At 45.7% G+C, this 20571-nt stretch overlaps 1 protein-coding gene and 1 long non-coding RNA gene across 10 annotated transcripts in view; one reads left to right on the top strand and one right to left on the bottom strand.

Annotated features, from left to right (window-relative positions):
• LOC139745785 (uncharacterized) overlaps nt 1-20571 on the bottom strand; it is a 583323-nt gene that overhangs the window by 311899 nt on the left and 250853 nt on the right. The window contains exon 5 of the long non-coding RNA XR_011711955.1: nt 4708-4825. This is a non-coding gene — a long non-coding RNA (uncharacterized lncRNA). The remainder of the gene's footprint in view (nt 1-4707; nt 4826-20571) is intronic.
• The window catches only part of LOC139745784 (nephrin-like), a 407506-nt gene that overhangs the window by 232247 nt on the left and 154688 nt on the right, over nt 1-20571 (top strand). The window lies entirely within an intron of this gene.

The following is a 20571-nucleotide window of genomic DNA, read 5'->3' as shown; positions in this document are numbered from 1 at the left end:
AGCCACGTTTGGACCAGCGTATGTATAACGCGTCGCGCTCACTCACACACACACACACACACACACACACACACACACACACACACACACACAAACACACACACACACAATGTCGACTTTTAAAGCGTCGAGCGGGGAAGAGGGGTCGACTTCCTATCTTCCCCGAGCCACTCGACTTGAGAAAACACGTCTATTTGAGGCGCATTACCCGCGCTGCTGCCACACACCCTCAACTCCTACCCTAAGTGGAGTACTCCTCCCCTCCTTCAGTACCCTCCCATCTTTGACCTAACCCCCACGCCCCGCCCCGCCCCGCCCCGCCGTACCCACCCACCCCGGAAAGAAAATGAAGCCTAGGGGGTCGGCAATTTCATGCCCCATTGGGCCATGTTCATTCCAGCGGGAAAACTAAGGCCGCGAACAACAGCAATTGGGTCGTTGGGTTGTCAACGAGGGCCAATCGAGCCCAGGGTCCCGATGGCAAGTTTATTCCGGGGCCAGAATCTATCGGCCATGATAGTGGGGAATAAATTGCCAAATTGTGTTTATTCCGACCACAGTGTTTGAGGGTGGGTTACTCGGGCCTGGATGCCATCCCAAGTTCCGTTTTTAAAGACTGGGTTCAATTTTCTTTATATATAAATCTTACACAGGGGAATTTATTCGATCTCTTCAGATCTTCGAACCGGGTTTATTCTAAGAGATTTTTTTTTCCCTAAATTCAGCCGTTATGAGAGCCTGAGTCCCGTACACTGTAGCCTGTAAGCTGGGAACATTACAGTACTTCAGGAAAAATGAACTCAAAATGGTGCTTAATATCATTGTTTCCCCTAGCACGAATAAACCTGAAACAAATTACTAGGCAGTTCCAAAGGCTTTCGTTGCCATATTCGGTGGTGTCCATTTCATCCTAGCCTTTGCATCATAACCTTGAATAACTTAGATAAAAAAAAAAGCATAACTTCGTGTATATGACAAGGGCATATGTTGTCTTAAGAACGACCCTAAACAACTGAAGGTTGTTTAGGGTGCCGTAGCCCTTAACGACCCTGGGAACTAACAGGTCTAAGTTAACTACCAAACAACCAATTCGACCAGAGAGCCACATCATCCCCGCGCCAAACGCCTGATGCTCGACTTGTCGCCAAAGCAACATATTCTGTATTGATAGACCGACCTTGATATCATCATCAGCGAACAATACATCCCCTCAAAAGGTAAGCTTAGGTCGAAAATCCAGACTCCAGCGGGATTTTCTAGGAGGGAGAGAAAAGCTTAGCAGAGGAGAGGCCCGACCACCATCTTACTCTCCCACACGTAATAGATCTTGTGTTTTTGGAATCAGTCGAGGGTTCTTTCTGTGCAAGTCCCTGGGAACGCTCCGTTCGCAACTGCGCCCGGACGGTAGGCGTGTTTTGAGACCAAATCTTCCGTCCCTCTTCGACCGACGCGTTCGGTTATGCCTCGGTGGTGTGTTTTTTTGTGCCTTCAACGCATGGATTCGGATGACGGGTTTCTCACTGGACTCCGGCTCGATGTGGTTGTGGTGTGTGCGTGTGTAAATTGGGAGGGGAACACACATGGCACGTAAATGCAAAGAAAACAGATGGGGCAACACAAGTGTAAAACTCGCTCTCCACAAGGCACAAACGAGCAATCACAAAGTAATCACAAATAGTGATCACAATTAGTAATCACAAATAGTAATCACAAAGTAATCAGATAGTAATCACAAAGTAATTACAAAGTAATCAAATAGTGATCACATAGTAATCAAAGTAATCACGAATAGTAATCACAGATAGTAATCACAAAGTAATCAGAGTCGCCATCTGGGACGGAAATACGCCTCGAAACGAAGAGGTTCTTTTAAACACTGTATCAAAGTACTGGTGGAATCTAACCGGTACCCCATCCATATATTATCACATCTCTTCTACATGAGCATTTATTGGAATCCCAAACTGATGTACAGTCACTCCCGCTCACATTACAAAAGCTGGCAAACTTATGCAGAGAGTTGGGCATTAATTTTTTCCACGAGTGAAAAAAAAAAAAAAATATAGGAGGGAAGCCATTGTTAGCTTGTCATATACCTCCAAAAAGCTTTGTGGAAAGTTTAATACTTTTTCCACCAAAGTTTTGAAGGGAATGTGGAGGCAAAGGGGGGGTTGGTTGGGGTTGGGTAGGGGTGCCACAGGCACTGGATGTGAATAGCTTTAAATGAATATATAAAAAATAGAAAAAAATATATATATAAAAGACGGGAGAGGAGAAAAAAAAGACAAAAAATCGTGAAAACGGGGAAAAAAAAGTATGGAGCTGAAAGGGGCAAGTGGGGTGGTGAGGAGGCAGTCAGTCTCTCTCTCTCTCTCTCTCTCTCTCTCTCTCTCTCTCTCTCTCTCTCTCTCTCTCTCTCTCTCTCTCTCTCTCGTGAATTGCATTTGGCAACGAAACCTCTTTCCCCTCCCCCCCAAAAAAACACACGGCAAATAAACGGGTCGTAACGAGCGTGGTGACAACGCAAGGCCCCGAAAGAGAGAGAGAGAGAGAGAGAGAGAGAGAGAGAGAGAGAGAGAGAGAGAGAGAGAGAGAGAGAGAAAAACAATGCACCGAGGGCGATCGTGTCAGGATCCCTGAGCCCAGTTAGAGGGGCCGGCGCGCGGGACGGACCCCAGCCAGCCAGCCCTCCCCTTTTAATATTACTCTCTCTCGTCGCGGTGTGTATATATATATATAACCTTAATGTACATCCTCGTGGCTATGAAGATGGCTTGGATATGGACACCCAAGTCCTCTTGAGGCAGTCGATTCCCCCCAAGTCTTATATTGCAAATGAGATCTGTCCAATCTTGAGAATAAGGAAAGAGCAATTTACCCTTATTTACTCTCATGACAATCGAGTGCGTACGTGCAACACCTATGCGTCGTACACACAATCATATTCACACTTGCTCGTCTTTCTTTCTTCTATAGGTGGCTATGTCATTCTATGGACCGATTCTTCAAACAGACTGTCTAGTCCAAAGTCCAGCTAACTTCCTGTCATGACAGCGGAGGAAGAAGCGATCTCTTTCTTTCCTTACGCGGCTAAACATTAGGATTCTTTCTCTACCCCGTCATGTCCTTTCTGACACCGACCACATGACCTCCTTGTATAAAAAGCGAAGTTCTACACTTTCTCCAAAACACTTCGCATACTTTCCTCGTCTCTCATAACTTGTCTTTGTCTTTGGAAACACAGGGCTTCGTTGAAGACCTGACCTCGATGTCGACTCTAAAGTACGAGACCATAATACTTCGACATTCAATGGATTAAATACGTCGGTTCCACGAAACATAGAGCAAATGTGGAATCCACGTGAACTCATGCCTTACGAATTCGTCAGGAGTATGGAAACTTTTACCGATTGACCTACACACGAAATATCACGTTCGTAGACCATTCTACCAAGCCTCTTTCGTAGAGGATAATACGAAGATGGACCCGTCACTACAAAAGAGATCAGTTCATTCCAAATGTGTATATTTCGCGTTGATCTAAACGACTTTAACATTGGTCCCTCTACCATTAAATGAGCCACAGTCACGATGGATGAAGAACACCTTCCAAACTGCTCCTCAATATGAAGAACACCTTCCAAACTGCTCCTCAGTATGAAGAACACCTTCCAAACTGCTCCTCAATATGAAGAACACCTTCCAAACTGCTCCTCAGTATGAAGAACACCTTCCAAACTGCTCCTCAGAATGAAGAACACCTTCCAAACTGCTCCTCAATATGAAGAACACCTTCCAAACTGCTCCTCAGAATGAAGAACACCTTCCAAACTGCTCCTCAATATGAAGAACACCTTCCAAACTGCTCCTCAGTATGAAGAACACCTTCCAAACTGCTCCTCAGTATGAAGAACACCTTCCAAACTGCTCCTCAATATGAAGAACACCTTCCAAACTGCTCCTCAGAATGAAGAACACCTTCCAAACTGCTCCTCAATATGAAGAACACCTTCCAAACTGCTCCTCAATATGAACACCTTCCAAACTGCTCCTCAATATGAACACCTTCCAAACTGCTCCTCAATATGAACACCTTCCAAACTGCTCCTCAATATGAACACCTTCCAAACTGCTCCTCAATATGAACACCTTCCAAACTGCTCCTCAATATGAAGAACACCTTCCAAACTGCTCTAAGCAAACCCCGCTACTGATCTAAGCAGTGGAGACACACAATACTCGCACGAGACATATGGCAAATCCATCAGTGAAAAACCCATTTCAGTATAGTATCACCAGCGACTAGATATCCAAGCTTAAAGCAGTGAATGGCTCCTAGCATTTATGTATGTGCGCGTCAGCTAAGCTTTGCCTTCCACTGCCATCTCAGTATCTCACTACAACACGAAGATACTTTGCTGTGGGAGTACGCGAGTTGGGGGAGGGCTAACACATGGAGGTGGAGGACAGGCAAATATCCTTCTTGTGTACCCCATCGTTTTCCTTTTACATGATAGAACATGGAACACTGGGGGGGTACACACATAACACTAGGGGTTTACATAACACTAAGGGGGTACACATAATACTAAGGGGGTACACATAACACTATGGGGTACACATAACACTATGGGGTACACATAACACAATAACTTCCAACAGAAAACGAGAAGCAAAAGAGAAGGTGGAAATCGGCTGTTCACTGACCTCGAGACGAAGAGAGGCGCACCACCGCAGAAATTGAGGACGTGGGTCACCCAAGACCGCGTCGGGTCAAGCCACGTCATATTCCCGTACCGGACGCGATGTGCCGGCCTAAGGTCACCTGAAAGGAGGAAGAAATAAATGGAAATAACTACATAGGATACCTTTCGCTTCGATCTCGTGGCCTGTTGTTGACTTGACCCTGAAGGAGGGTCAAGCCTTAAGAACTCCTCACGCCAAGGGGAGCCTACACTACCCTGCTACTTGACTAAGAGCACGAGAGCCTTTGGAAAGACGTCTTGGAGAACACCAAGACACACATCAGTTTAAGCCCTGGGTGGGTAGTTATCAATAAATGAAATAAATCATTTACCGCGCGTCGGAACGAGCCTGCACTAAAAGCCTTGGGGGAACATTTCTAGTGTAGAAACATTCGCTTTAATTAATACAAATGAAAAGCTTCTCTTGTCATTTATGGCGTTGATTACCTGACAAGCTTAGCTGGAAGCTGTTGATGTTAGTGTGTGAGAGAGAGAGAGAGAGAGAGAGAGAGAGAGAGAGAGAGAGAGAGAGAGAGAGAGAGAGAGAGAGAGAAATTATTTATGCACGCCTTCCTGACGCAGGGGAGGGATTTAATAGCGTAGTAATTAATGTGATGACTAATGACCTAGCAATTACCTCGAGGTACAGTGGATATCTTATGATGTATGAACGACCCTTTGCCTGCCCCCGTGCAGTGACGGGAGGCGCCCTAAAGTCAAAGGAATGAACAGATCATCGAATCAAAATAACTGCATTATGAGTCTTCGTTATCAATAATCAGGAAGGGGGGTTTTTAAATGTTTCATCTTCAGCCTCATTAGCTCTGTATCAGACTAATTAGTCGCTAATGACTGTCTGGCATGATGTTATACGAGATCGAAATGTTGCGATGGGGTTTACAGCATCGGCAGTGCCTACAGTGACCCTGGTCACTATATATACGTATGAGGTGATATAAAAGCTTTCAAAAATTGTATCTGAATGAACTTAGAACATAAGTTAACACGTGGAATGATTTACGAGTCTTGTAGAAGAATATCCACAGAGCACAGCGAACTGACTTACAAGTCTTGTAGTAGAATATCGAACTGACTTACAAATCTTGAAGAATATCCACAGAGCACAGTGAACTGACTTACAAGTCTTATAGAAGAGTATCCACATAGCACAGTGAATTGACTTACAAGTCTTGCAGAAGAATATCCACAGAGCACAGTGAACTGACTTACAAGTCTTGTAGAAGAATATCCACAGAGCACAGCGAACTGACTTACAAGTCTTGTAGAAGAATATCCACAGAGCACAGAGAACTGACTTACAAGTCTTGTAGAAGAATATCCACAGAGCACAGCGAACTGACTTACAAGTCTTGCAGAAGAATATCCACAGAGATAAACATGAATTTCAAAGACGTCCACTCCCCACCCTTCGCCTGCACTTCACAACTGATTCAGTTCCCCGGAGTCGCTGTCTCGAATCAAGGTTCGCGAACACGGGTCGAGACACTGTTTGACAAGACTCGTGAGGAGGCAAACGAAGCAGATCGACTTTGCAGATCTCGCCATCGGGCGCCCTAAGAAAACATGGGTCAAGGCGATGCTTGCACAAGCGCGATGGGGAGCAGCTCTGTCGTACATACGTACAACACGATACGTTCACAAGCCTGGGTGATCGTCCCTGGGTTACCAATCAATACATAGAGGTTCATTACGTCTTGAAAACACTGCTAATTATGACCCCCTCCCTCCATGTCTCTTGTTCAGTGGTCTTCAAACCCTTGTGGGAAGTCGGATACAAACCAGTTTCTTAAACATACGGGAGAAAGACAGTGTCAATACGGTAAGTCAGGTCAATGCTCTTAATAAGGTGGGTAATTAATATCTTCGATTACCATTGGAAATATAGGTTAATGACGTTTTCGGAACATTGCTAATTACCCCGTTCCCCATTACCGTACCCCTTTGCTGTTCAATAGCATCATTATATCTCTGTGTCCACAAAAAGGGAAAAAAAATGCTAGACATTTAACAGCTCATAATCTCCCGCATAATGACCCAGTATTTTTCCCCAAACATGTGTTAATTAGTCTTGAAAATCCTTTGTTATAACCATATCAAAATACCTTCATTAAGATGGATTAATCAGCGTGCACGTGTGTGAATTCGCTGCCCCGATCGCCCCCACTGTGTTCTCCAGCTATCTTTGGTTGTATTTGCTTACCACAGCTGTCATGGTGTTTAGCTTTGTACTGCCTTTGTATACGGGCGTTAGCTTTGTATTTAGCTGTCTTGTTTAGAGGTATTACAGGTAGTCAATCAATGAAGGCACAACCGGTATGAGGTATCCATTCGGTTTGATTTAGCCGTTTAGCTTAAGTAATTAGCTGTTTTAGTCTCAGCTCCCCAAACTGTCTTAGGTTAACCGGTTCTTTTGGATCAGCCGTGTTTCTTGCCCTCTCTCTCTCTCTCTCTCTCTCTCTCTCTCTCTCTCTCTCTCTCTCTCTCTCTCTCTCTGTTTTCCTAGCCGTAAAAATCTACTGGGAGTCTCTCTCTCTCTCTCTCTCTCTCTCTCTCTCTCTCTCTCTCTCTCTCTCTCTCTCTCTCTCTCTCTTTTCCTTAGCTGTAAAAATCCGCGGGGAGACGCTACAAGACCAGAGCTAATCAGAGCCCATTTTTGACACCGGATGTCGCCATTTTACCCTTCGAATGTGACATCTTCGCTTCGTTTGACGTCGTACGGAAGTATATATATATATAGAGAGAGAGTATACATAAACACCTGGTTTACCTTGAGTTTTACCATGTATGCATATAGTACCTGGAGTTTACGTAAACTTTACTTAAGAGGGTACCTTTACTGTATGTAATAAAGTAACCTTGTATGCCATACAGTAACTCCGTGTTTCATTGAGCCGAATTCCAAAGTTCTAAAAAACCTCGACTGAGGGTAATTAAGACGCACCTTCCCGAGTTTACATGATTAAGCTCCTTGTTAGCCGGTCTTGGATAATCAGTCTTAATTACCACCCCCCCCCCCCATACCGGCATAATTACGTTCCTGGCTAATTCGATCAGGATTGGTTAAGTGGTGGTGTTGCAAGATCAAATCTCTCTCTCTCTCTCTCTCTCTCTCTCTCTCTCTCTCTCTCTCTCTCTCTCTCTCTCTCTCTCTCTCGGAAATAGCAGTAGTAATCATTAGGGAATGATAAATATAAACAGACGAGGGTGAGACTTGGATTTAATGCATCGGTAGATAGATAGATATATAGATAGACAGACAGACAGACAGACAGACAGACAGACAGACACAGACAGACAGACACAGACAGAGAGAGAGAGAGAGAGAGAGAGAGAGAGAGAGAGAGAGAGAGAGAGATGAGCGATATTATAGAGAAGGACGAGACAAAGTGAAGGGAAAAAAAAGATGGATTCTGGATGAGAACAAAGGAATCAATGAACGTAAAGAGAGAATGGGAGAGAGAGAGAGAGAGAGAGAGAGAGAGAGAGAGAGAGAGAGAGAGAGAGAGAGGAGGGGTGGCCTAGGAGACGTGTAATGTACAGGGTTTAAAGAATGGACGGTCATATGTGGGGCCAAAAGGGAAAGGGGAGAGAGAGAGACAGAGAGAGAGAGAGAGAGAGAGAGAGAGAGAGAGAGAGAGAGAGAGAGAGAGAGAGAGAGAGAAATCTGATCTTGCAACACCATCACTTTACAGGAGAGAGAGAGAGAGAGAGAGAGAGAGAGAGAGAGAGAGAGAGAGAGAGAGAGAGAGAGAGAGAGAGAGCCACGAGAATCAAGGCTCGAAGTGACGAAAGCTGCGAGCGAGTGGGTGAGCAGGTGGAGACGAGAAGAAGAATAACATACATACATACGAAGGGCACGCGAACCACGATCGAGGTTAGACCACAGACTATTCTGCGAGGCTCTGGGCGCTACCTCGCCAGAGAGGGGGACAGAGAGGGAATGTGGTGCACACACACACACACACACACACACACACACACACACACACACACACACTCGTACACGTCTGAGCAAGACGTAGCGTCCAAGCTGACTCGCCTCAAAATACTAATAGCTGAATCCTCCCTCCCCCCCGCGCTTCACCGCTCTCTTATGGCGTCGTTAGTTTGGTTTAATAGGAAATACTAAATTAGGAGACTTGGAGAGGGATCTTGCTCAAAAATCTTCGGGATAGGTTTTCGGGAGGGGAGAAACCAGTGGGTTTTGGGGAGAAACTAGTGGGTGTGGGGGAGAAACCAATGGATGGTGGGGGGAGAAACTAGTGGATTGGGGGGGGGGAGAAACCAGTGGATGGGGGAGGAGAAACCAGTGGATGGGGGGGAGAAACCAGTGGATGGGGGGGGACCTGTGGATGGGGGGGACCTGTTGATGGGGGGGGGGGAGAAACCAGTGGATGGGGAGAAACCAGTGGATTGTGGGCTAACCAGTAGATTGGGGCAGTGGATTGACGGAGAAACCAATGGATTTGGGAGAAATCAGTGGATGGGGGAGAAACATCAGTGGAGGGGGAGAAAAAATAGTTAAGTGGGAGTAACCAATAGATTAGAAGAAACCAGTACATGGAAAGAAATCACCAGGTGGGAAGAAACCAATGAACAGGAAAAAAAAAACAGTAAAAGAGAAGAAACGAAGTGGTTGGGAAGAAACCCACCCTTGGGAAGAAAAACCACACTTGGGAAGAAACCAAGTAGCCAGGAAGATACCCACAGCTGAGAAGAAACCACCAAACGGGTAGAAACCACGCACGAGGGAGAGACCAACAAGCCCGTCCTCCAGTTCAATATTGTTCCAAACTTGTAATTAATTTGACACCAGAGAGCAAGTCAAACAGCTCCCCCTCCCCCCTTTTAAGTGTTAGTGACCCCAAATTGCTGGATAACTGTCAAAGTATTTGAACGGTTTTACGCATCGGATTTCACTTGTCTATCCTGCTCCTCATTTAACGTTCCATTAAGGAAATGGATCTAATATTCAGCCTCACACATTCATAGTTGGGGGATAGCAATCCACCCAGTGATGCATTTAGAATCAGGGGAGTGGATCAGGTAATGTGAAATGGCATTCTTTATGTCCCTCAAACCTGATGGAATAATCTATTTCTCACTTCAATCATCACATCTAGATGGGTTTAATGATTTAGGATACCATTTACTGTCCTCTCTCCAGCAGATAACCTGGTCATAGACCATCAGGTCTTGTGTTATCTGGCTTTCCCATGTACTGTTCTCCAGCAGATAACCTCGTCATAGACCATCAGGTCTTGTGTTATCTGTCCTTCCCATGTACTGTCCTCCAGCAGATAACCTGGTCATAGACCATCAGGTCTTGTGTTATCTGGCTTTCCCATGTACTGTTCTCCAGCAGATAACCTGGTCATAGACCATCAGGTCTTGTGTTATCTGGCTTTCCCCATGTACTGTCCTCCAGCAGATAACCTGGTCATAGACCATCAGGTCTTGTGTTATCTGGCTTTCCCATGTACTATCCTCCAACAGATAACCTGGTCATAGACCATCAGGTCTTGTGTTATCTGTCCTTCCCATGTACTTGTCCTCCAGCAGATAACCTGGTCATAGACCATCAGGTCTTGTGTTATCTGTCCTTCCCATGTACTGTCCTCCAGCAGATAACCTGGTCATAGACCATCAGGTCTTGTGTTATCTGGCTTTCCCCAAGTACTGCCCTCCAGCAGATAACCTGGTCATAGACCATCAGGTCTTGTGTTATCTGTCCTTCCCATGTACTGTCCTCCAGCAGATAACCTGGTCATAGACCATCAGGTCTTGTGTTATCTGGCTTTCCCATATACTGTTCTCCAGCAGATAACCTCGTCATAGACCATCAGGTCTTGTGTTACCTGGTTTTCCCATGTACTCTCGGCCATTCTTCAATCACATTTTCCCCTTATTTCTTTTACATTCTTCCTTAATTTCAATATTTCCTTATACCCTCACATCCTGTTTTCTTTCTCTCACCACTGCATTCCCTACTCTCATCCCATATATTCTGGTGTTATGGTGTTCTTCCATTATCCCTCTGTTCACCCAAACATCCACTCATTTCGTTAATTAATCTCTCGCCTCCTCCCTCCGGTGCCTCTCCACACCCACTCACCCTTACTTCCTCTTCCTCCTCAAGTCCCCTCCACTCTAGACACACACACACACACTCTCGACCACTCTCCTTTTCCTCTCAATGCCTCTCACTTCCCTCGTAGGCCTACAGGGTAGCAACTAATACTGGCTTTAATCATGTATAAGACCCCCAGGTGGCGGAGGCAAGATGGAAATCAAGGGTGGATAGCGAGGTCTTCTCACTTCCCATAGGATATGTTCCTGGACCTCCGTAGAACCCAAGGATCACGACACTTGCTACAGCTGTCTGACACTTGCTACAGCTGTCTAACACTTGCTACAGCTGTCCGACACTTCCTACAGCTGTCATTCACCCAAGTCTCCTGAGTTTACATTTTCTCTTAGTATTCTGTATCACCCATTATGCTGGGGGTGGGGTGTTCTTAGTCACCCCTTAGGACCCTATTTCCTCTCTCTATCTCCCCCTCCACTTCGTTAAGGGACCTTGTCACCCTTTAAAACCCACCTGCTCTTTCTACCTTCCTCCCTCAGGCCTTCCTACCCTCAATTACTTTCACCCCTTTCCCATTTTTTGTTTCCATCTCTTCCCATCTTCTTTCCCTTGTTCCCTAAAACATCCTATACCTTCGCCTCTTGTTTACAATTTCCTCTCTCTCTCTCTCTCTCTCTCTCTCTCTCTCTCTCTCTCTCTCTCTCTCTCTCATGCAGTTACGTCATAAGCTCTCTCTCTCTCTCTCTCTCATGCAGTTACGTCATAAGCTCTCTCTCTCTCTCTCTCTCTCTCTCTCTCTCTCTCTCTCTCTCTCTCTCTCTCTCTCTTCCAAAGAGGAAGAACCCCCCCCAAAAAAAAGAAAAAAAAAAATAAGGGTGTAATTTGCCCCCTCCCTCACTTTAGGGTACTCTAGACAAGTGGCACACACTTGCCTTGGCTAATGGTACCGGTAATTGGTGACCAGGTTTTGTGGTTCTCTCTTGCGAGGCAAGGGAAATGAAGCCGTTGCTTCAGGGCAAGATGGTGTGTGGGGGGTGGTGAACGAACCAGAGAGGAAGATGAGGAAAAGAGAGAAAGAAAAATAAAGATTTTGGTAGTACCAGAAAAACTGTTATCACTCTAGAAACATCATCTAGGGTTCGGCAGACACAGACAGTTCTCAGTTTGCCGTTGGATTACTTAGAGTAGGCCGCTGTGATATCTGTTTCTTTCCCTATACGGATAAGCTTTGGAACTCATATGAGTAGGCCGCTGTGATATGTTTCTTTCCCTATACGGATAAACTGTGAAACTCAAGATTGGGCCGTTGTGATATCTGTTTCTTTCCCTATACGGATAAGCTTTGGAACTCAGGAGTAGGCCGTTGTGATATCTGTTTCTTTCCCTAAACGGATAAGCTGTGGAACTCAAGAGTGGGCCGATGTGATATGTTTCTTTTCCTAAACTGCTAAGGTTTGGAACTCAAGGATGGGCTGTTTATAGACGCCGTCCCATATATGATTACGGGATTAGGTCCGTTGACCTAGGGGTCAACTGGGGCTTGGTAAGATGACCTAAGGTCAGCAGGGATCATGTTCTCTTTAGGGCATATATTAACTACAGTCATACGTGAAACAGGCAGATAAATGTACGACATCTCTGCAAAGGAGAAATTTTCGAGTAATTTTGTTCCTACAGTCCTCTCTCTCTCTCTCTCTCTCTCTCTCTCTCTCTCTCTCTCTCTCTCTCTCTCTCTCTCTCTCGTCGTGGTAGACTCGTGGATGGCTGATCTCTGTATATATTTACACACACACACACACACACACACACACACACACAAGGGACAGAACAGTATAGGAAAAAAAAAAGTTACAGATACAGTGAATACAGCAGGCATCTCCTCCCCTCTTCCTAGAGGCAGAGGTCGACTGTAAGGCTCTGTATCCTTTTTTTCTCTCCCCCAGTTCAGACGACCTGATAAACGAGGTATTTACAATCAGCTGACGCATGGCCTCACGACCTGGTTAAGGGGGGTGAGGGGGAAGGAGGGAGCAGGAGGAGGGGGGGATGATTCAGTGGGGGTAGTCTGTCCGTGGGGAGTTTAAGGGGGAGGGTTGGGGGATGGAGGGAGGAGAGTCTCGAACCGGTCAATGCTCCAGGAAATAATGGGAGGGGGAGGGGTTGAGGAAGGAGACGAAAACTTGGGGGAAGGAACGGCGTGTGTGGGGAGGGGGACTTGACGAAAAGGAAGAAGAGATAGAAAGGGAGTGAAAATGAAGAAGAAATAGAAGAGAAAGAAGAAGAGGAGGAGGAGGAAGAAGAGGAGGAGAAGGTAAAGAGAAGGAGGAGGAGGAAGAAGGGAATGAGGAAGAGGAGGAGTAGGAAGACGAGGAGGAGAAAGAAGATGGAGGAGGAGGAGGAAGAAGAAGGGAAGGAGGAGGAGGAAGAGGAGAAAGAAGAGGAGACAGATGAGGAGTAGAAGAAGGAGGAAGAAGATGAGGAGGAGGAGAAAGAGGAGGTAGATGAGGAGTAGCAGTAGGAGGAGGAAGACGTGGAGGAGAAAGAGGAGGTAGATGAGGAGTAGCAGTAGGAGGAGGAAGACGTGGAGGAGAAAGAGGAGGAGGAGGAGGAAACCCCCATACGATCTGGTTCACCAAACATGTTTACGTCATGCCCATCCTTGTGTCCACAATCTCCACCTCCCACTCCACGGGGGGGGAACTTCGAGTCCTCCTTGACAGTTCCTTGGTGTGAGGACCGTCATAACATTAATACAGCAGCCCAGAGGAACATCGACCCCAGAGGACGACCCTCGCGTAGAGGCCACGTCTCACTGCGATTCTTACCGGGTCATCAAATATCCCGGCCGGGGCCATCAGGTCCCCACCTCCAGAAGCACCACTTCTCCAGCAGTTGCTTGGCGGATATTGGCTGATATCAAGGCAGTCAAAACACCTATCTTATCAGCTCCCCCCCCCACACACACACACACAGGGGTGCCCCAATGGATGACCCCCTTCGATAGACGCATATACTCCTCGATCTCACTAAAGAGAATCCGGTTGATCACACCGTCTTTTCGTCTTTCAAGGGGGGAAGAAGATCTGATAGCTTTTTGCGGCTACAATAGCCCGAGATAATATAGCTGTATCATAGCTCTTTGGCTTCCACGGGTAGCTAATATAGCTGTATTATAGCTCTTTGGCTTTCACGGGGAGATAATATAGCTGTATTATAGCTCTTTGGCTTTCACGGGTAGCTAAGATAATATAGCTGTATTATAGCTCTTTGGCTTCCACGGGTAGCTGAGATGATATAGCTGTATTATAGCTCTTTGACTTCCACGGGTAGTTGAGATAATATAGCTGTATTATAGCTTTTTGGCTTCCACGGGTATTATAGCTCTTTGGCTTTCACGGGTACCTGAGATGATATAGCTGTATTATAGCTCTTTGGCTTCCACGGGCCTCCGTGCATGATGCACGTAACAGTCAGTACAGGTTTCTATGCTCGGTTGAGCACCTATCTCCCTCCCAGATTTCACGAAGTCGGGTATTTCTATAAACCGTTTGGATCAGGAAGTGAGGTGTGGCGTCCAGACCGAGCAAATCAGGTCCTTACTGACGTCGGAAGCAAGTGTCCAACAGTGTGAGTGGGTAGAGCAGTAGTATCTCAGTGATATACAAACCTCCAACAGTCAGACTCGAACCCGGGACCCCAGCGTGGCACTCCCGCCTGCCACGCACGGGGTCCTGGGTTCGAGTCTGGCTGTTGGAGGTTTGTATGTTCTATGAAAGTGCGCAATCATATGTACCTTGTTTGAATGAATAAAGGAAATGAATAAAGGCAGACAGTATGAATTATGTACATGGGTATATATGTACATGTCTGTGTGTGTATATATATGTATACATTGAGATGTATAGGTATGTATATGTGCTGTGTGTGGACGTGTATGTATATACATGTGTATGTGGGTGGGTCGGGCCATTCTTTCGTCTGTTTCCTTGCGCTACCTCGCTTACGCGGGAGACAGCGACAAAGCAAAATAAATATATATATATATATATATATATATATATACACTGCAAACTCGCTTCCAGAGTCATCTACATGGGTTCCACTCGCAACCTCTTTGACAGTCAGTCATTCGGCTCAACCCCTACCAGAGGCTGGTAAATAGAGCTCCATTAGTACTCGCTTGAACGCTCGAGACTCTCTCTCTCTCTCTCTCTCTCTCTCTCTCTCTCTCTCTCTCTCTCGTGGGCAATAAGCTGCTGCTGACACCCACACACACATCCCCCACCTCAACGAAACCCTCTTCTTCTCCCTTAAGACGACGTCTTCCTCCCCTCCTCTACCACGGCCCACCGTTCGTCACCGCAATCGACTTGTTCCACTCAACAAGAGCTCGTACAGACACATAGATATAAGAACAATCCCGTATCTTCCACCCTGAATCTCATGAACAATCCATGAACAAGTGCCTAGCTATGCAAGTGAACAGCTCATCTACGCAACTCAAGTATTACAATAACTGTTCATGACTCCATGTTCAGTCAAGTTCATAACACAATATATACCACGACTCTGTAAATACCCCTATATACCTGCCACTCTAGCTATCTCTATGTACCTCATCGATATATCTGCCACTCTAGCTATCTCTATGTACCTCACCGATATACCTGCCACTCTAGCTATCTCTATGTTCCTCACCGATATACCTGCCACTCTAGCTATCTCTATGTTCCTCACCGATATATCAGCCACTCTAGCTATCTCTATGTTCCTCACCGATATATCAGCCACTCTAGCTATCTCTATATTCCTCACAGATATATCAGCCACTCTAGCTATCTCTATGTTCCTCACCGATATATCAGCCACTCTAGCTATCTCTATGTTCCTCACTCGTATGTTTAGTCCCCGTATGTACAAATATCCAGCTTACCCTAAATCTTGAACTCTTGTATGATTAGTTAACTTTTACCTACCATAGCTTTCCAGTTTCGTAATATCTGTATGACCTCAACTGTGTACGTCCAGCCTAATGGCTACCCACACACACACACATCCAATCAACTTTATTTATTCATTTATTTCCATTACTATTCGCGGGGTCACCACCTCGCCTTGAGGCACCCCAGCTATTCCTGTAGCGATTACCGGCCACGCAACTAAAATATCCTTTCATTAGCTCCCTCCATTAAGCTAGCCTGGACGCTAATCCTCCAGCATTCCCTAGTCGATTCCTGGAAGCTCCAGCACTCTGTCTCCAGTGTCTCCCACCGCCACCTGGAACGCGGCTGGAATGGGAGATGTGTGTGGAGCTGCGATGGCAAAGTGTGTGTGGAGACCTCATGACGCTGTCGCAACTGGCCTACATCCATGGCACTCCAGCAGTACAATGGCGTTCCCGATGCCTTGTTATCTATACCCTGACGTCGTGCTGGAATCCAAAGAAATACCAAGGGGATTCCAGAGCCAACGGACGATTGGATCCTAACGAGGCTATTTGTGACTATGAAAGAGATCTGGAACTCGAAGGATTGAATACTAAGAGACGAAACATATAGATGATTGAAGAGAGACCAGATAAGGGAGTCAAACTCCAACAGACGACTGGAAACCTACCTGAAGACATGAGAATTCCATAGAGTTGCGTCGCTAGAGAATAAGGAAAAGGGGGTATAGACAAATCTAAAGAGACTCTATATATCATAAGCTACATATACGAACTATGCTCTGGTAGGGGCATGGGCTGCTTGCTGAATACAGAGTGTTGGATAAAATACTCCCTTGTGAGGACATCTACTCTGTAAGGCGAGGGAGGGAATATATAGATATGTAGCAGGGTCACAGAGGAAGGCGACCCAAGTAACCCAGTATTTTTCTACTCAGAGATTTCCTTCATTCTGACGAATATTCTGAGGAGATATTGATTTCTATTTGAGCTCAAATAATCTATATGTTTATCCCATGGGATCCCATGGGATATCCCTTGAAATAGAGGAGGATCTATCTATCTATCTATCTATCTATCTATCTAAGACGTGTCGCAAAAAGGTGATTGAGGAGGATACACACACACACATATATATATATATATATATATATATATATATATATATATATATATATATATATATATATATATATATAATAATCGGTCGTGTGGAACAGGTAAATAATAAATGAAATCATAAAACTGAGTTAACCGAATGATTGAATAAATTCTACCCCAGTAATTCAGTATATTGTACACAATATGATTTGTCACAACCCGTAATATAATTACTCCATATATACACGGCACATTGTTATTGTTCAACCCAAAATGAGAACATTATTATCATTTTGAATTAATATTTTCATGGTGACTTTTTTGGGGGGATGGGGGGTGGGGGGCAATGGGTAGGTGGGGGCGGGTTATTATATATGAATTTGGAAATAGCTGTTATAGTTGTGGAGGGTCAAAACTATGGGTTTAAATGAGGCAGTCTAAGAGGGGGTCTCTCTCTCTCTCTCTCTCTCTCTCTCTCTCTCTCTCTCTCTCTCTCTCTCTCTCTCTCTCTCTCTCTCTCTCTTCCTGATGCTATTCAGTCCACAATTATACAGAGAGATGTGAGGGTCCCAAGAGAGTAGAACTCCTTCCCCGTACAGTACAACAGATGCAGCCCCACGAGTGTAGAACTCCCTCCCCGTACAGTACAAGAGATGGGGCACCCCACGAGTGTAGAACTCCCTCCCCGTACAGTACAAGAGCTGGGGCGCCCCACGAGTGTAGAACTCCCTCCCCGTACAGTACAAGAGATGGGGCACCCCACGAGTGTAGAACTCCCTCCCCGTACAGTACAAGAGCTGGGGCGCCCCACGAGTGCAGAACTCCCTCCCCGTACAGTACAAGAGATGGGGCGCCCCACGAGTGTAGAACTCCCTCCCCGTACAGTACAAGAGATGGGACACCCCACGAGTGTAGAACTCCCTCCCCGTACAGTACGAGAGATGGGGCACCCAACGAGTGCAGAACTCCCTCCCCGTACAGTACAAGAGATTGGGGCGCCCCACGAGTGTAGAACTCCCTCCCCGTACAGTACAAGAGCTGGGGCGCCCCACGAGTGTAGAACTCCCTCCCCGTACAGTACAAGAGATGGGGCGCCCCACGAACGCAGAACTCCCTCCCCGCACAGTACAAGAGATGGGGCGCCCCACGAGTGTACAATTCCCTCCCAGTACAGCACAGAATAGTTAATTACACGACTTAAAAAGTCATCCACCTATATACCCAACGGTTATCCTTGCAAATTACTGTACACACACACACACACACACACACACACACACACACACACACACAAATCCCCCTCGTTCCTCTAGGATTATCCGTAGGATTTACTCCACAACAAAGCTGTCTGATAAAAATCCCTCTGGTAATCCCCCCCCGCCAACAACGACCAGATCTTCGCTGCCGGCGTCCACCAGGAGAAAAAAAATAGAAGTTCCAAGAGCGAGTGATTCAAAAACAAAAGAGTGGAGAGTTTTGTTAAGAATAGGAGGGTTCAGTACCGTGTTATCTGTAATCACCCAAGGGTCGATTTCTCAAAAAAGAAAACAAAAAGGTGTCCTAGTGTCATCCAAGACCTTTCCGGAGGATCTTGCAGTCCAAAACTGCGCTACTTCCAGCAGCAGGGAAAGGGTAGTAGAGTCCTTTGGAGTATGAAGTTCTTTGGCGAAACTGTATACTCCCAGTGGTACAACCACACTATATATATATATATATATGTGTGTGTGTGTGTGTGTGTGTGTGTGTGATTATTACACAAAAGTGCACTTGGGAACTTTTCGTGTTTCATTTTCCCCGTGGACTCATAGGAATATATATATATATATATATATATATATATATATATATATATATATACACACACGAGATCATATAACAAGAAGTAAGTTCTCTTCCGCAATGCTATATTCCCCCAAAATAAAACGATACTGAGCATAAAATTTGCATAATTCAGTTATGACAAAAATTACCTTGTCCAAGGAACGAAAGGCAATTTCATTTGGTTGTTTGTACATAGACTGTTCCCAGCGCTGAATGACTGAGGGAACCAAATGGCCCAGCCAGTGTGTAATCTCGTATTCGGAAAACACAAATTTGTGCACATTTTGTGAATTAAGATAACTTAATTAGCTTTTAATTGAGAATCAAACGATTCACTTTCTTTTTTTCTCTCTCATTTGCATACAGTGCAATCATTTTGCCTTCATCAGGAGCCAATCTTTTAATTTGATCCATGAATTTGTCTTGGAAAATTAAATGAAAAAAAATACACACCTACATATTATATATATACATACATATATATATATATATATATATATATATATATATATATATATATATATATATATATATATATATATATATATATATATCACATAATACCCTTCAACAGCCAGGATTCGAACCCAGGAACTTTTCCTGCGTGTTAGACGGGAACGCGAAAGGTCCTAGGTTCGAATCCTGGCTGGTCTATGGAAGTGCATCTCTTATTCACAATCACACAACCATCACAGCCGCCATATACTTCCCCAGTTCCTCCACCACACACAGAAACACGTCCACACCACACCACTCCACCACACACAGGAACACCTCCACACCACACAACTCCACCACACACAGGAACACCTCCACACAACTCCGGCACACACAGGAACACCTCCACACCACACCACCAAACTCCAACACACACAGGAACACCTCCACATCACACCACCACCACACACCTCAACACCTCTACATCACACACAACTCCACCACACACAGGGACACCACCACACCACCATCACACGCAGGAACACCACCACACCACATCACCACCATACACCTCCACCACACACAGGAACACCTCTACATCACACACAACTCCACCACACACAGGAACACCACCACACCACATCGCCACCACACAACTCCACCACACACAGGAACACCACCACACCACACCACCACGCACAGAAACACCGCCACACCACAACACCACCACGCACAGGAACACCTCCACACCACACACCACCACGCACAGAAACACCTCCACACCACACCACCACACCACCACGCACAGAAACCCCTCCACACCACACACCACCACACCAACACGCACAGAAACACCTCCACACCACACCACCACGCACAGAAACACCTCCACACCACACCACCACGCACAGAAACACCTCCACACCACACCACCACCACACCACCACGCACAGAAACCCCTCCACACCACCACACAGGATGCCAAATACTGATAAAGATGAGAAATAACGCTGTGAACCCCCCTTCCACCCCGGACTCGTATATCTCTCGCCAAGTTATCTACTCTCATATGTGTGGATGACAGTACTTGTGACGACATATAAGTGGCAGGAGGGAACACCATCAGGTTATAATCACATTCCTCCACGTCTCGCTTGTCTTCCTTCTTTATTTTTGTGGGGAAATGGTACACTCGAGAGGTGTGTGTGTGTGTGTGTGTGTGTGTGAGGGTTCTACACTCGTGTTGCCCCTTCCCTCCCTCGCCCCTCCCGTCTCTTAACCTTGTATGTAAGTACCATGTCTTTACTCCTGTGTGTGTGTGTGTGTGTGTGTGTCATTACCTATGTGTAATCACCTACTTATACTGTTTGAAGAGGTAGTTTTGCTACTTAAATGTGATTATGTTGTCAGCA

The sequence above is a fragment of the Panulirus ornatus genome, chromosome 62, assembly GCF_036320965.1.
Source record: "Panulirus ornatus isolate Po-2019 chromosome 62, ASM3632096v1, whole genome shotgun sequence".
In the NCBI taxonomy this organism is placed as follows: Eukaryota; Metazoa; Arthropoda; class Malacostraca; order Decapoda; family Palinuridae; genus Panulirus; species Panulirus ornatus.
Note: the sequence above shows the minus strand (reverse complement) of the source record. Positions and strands in the feature narration are given on the sequence as shown.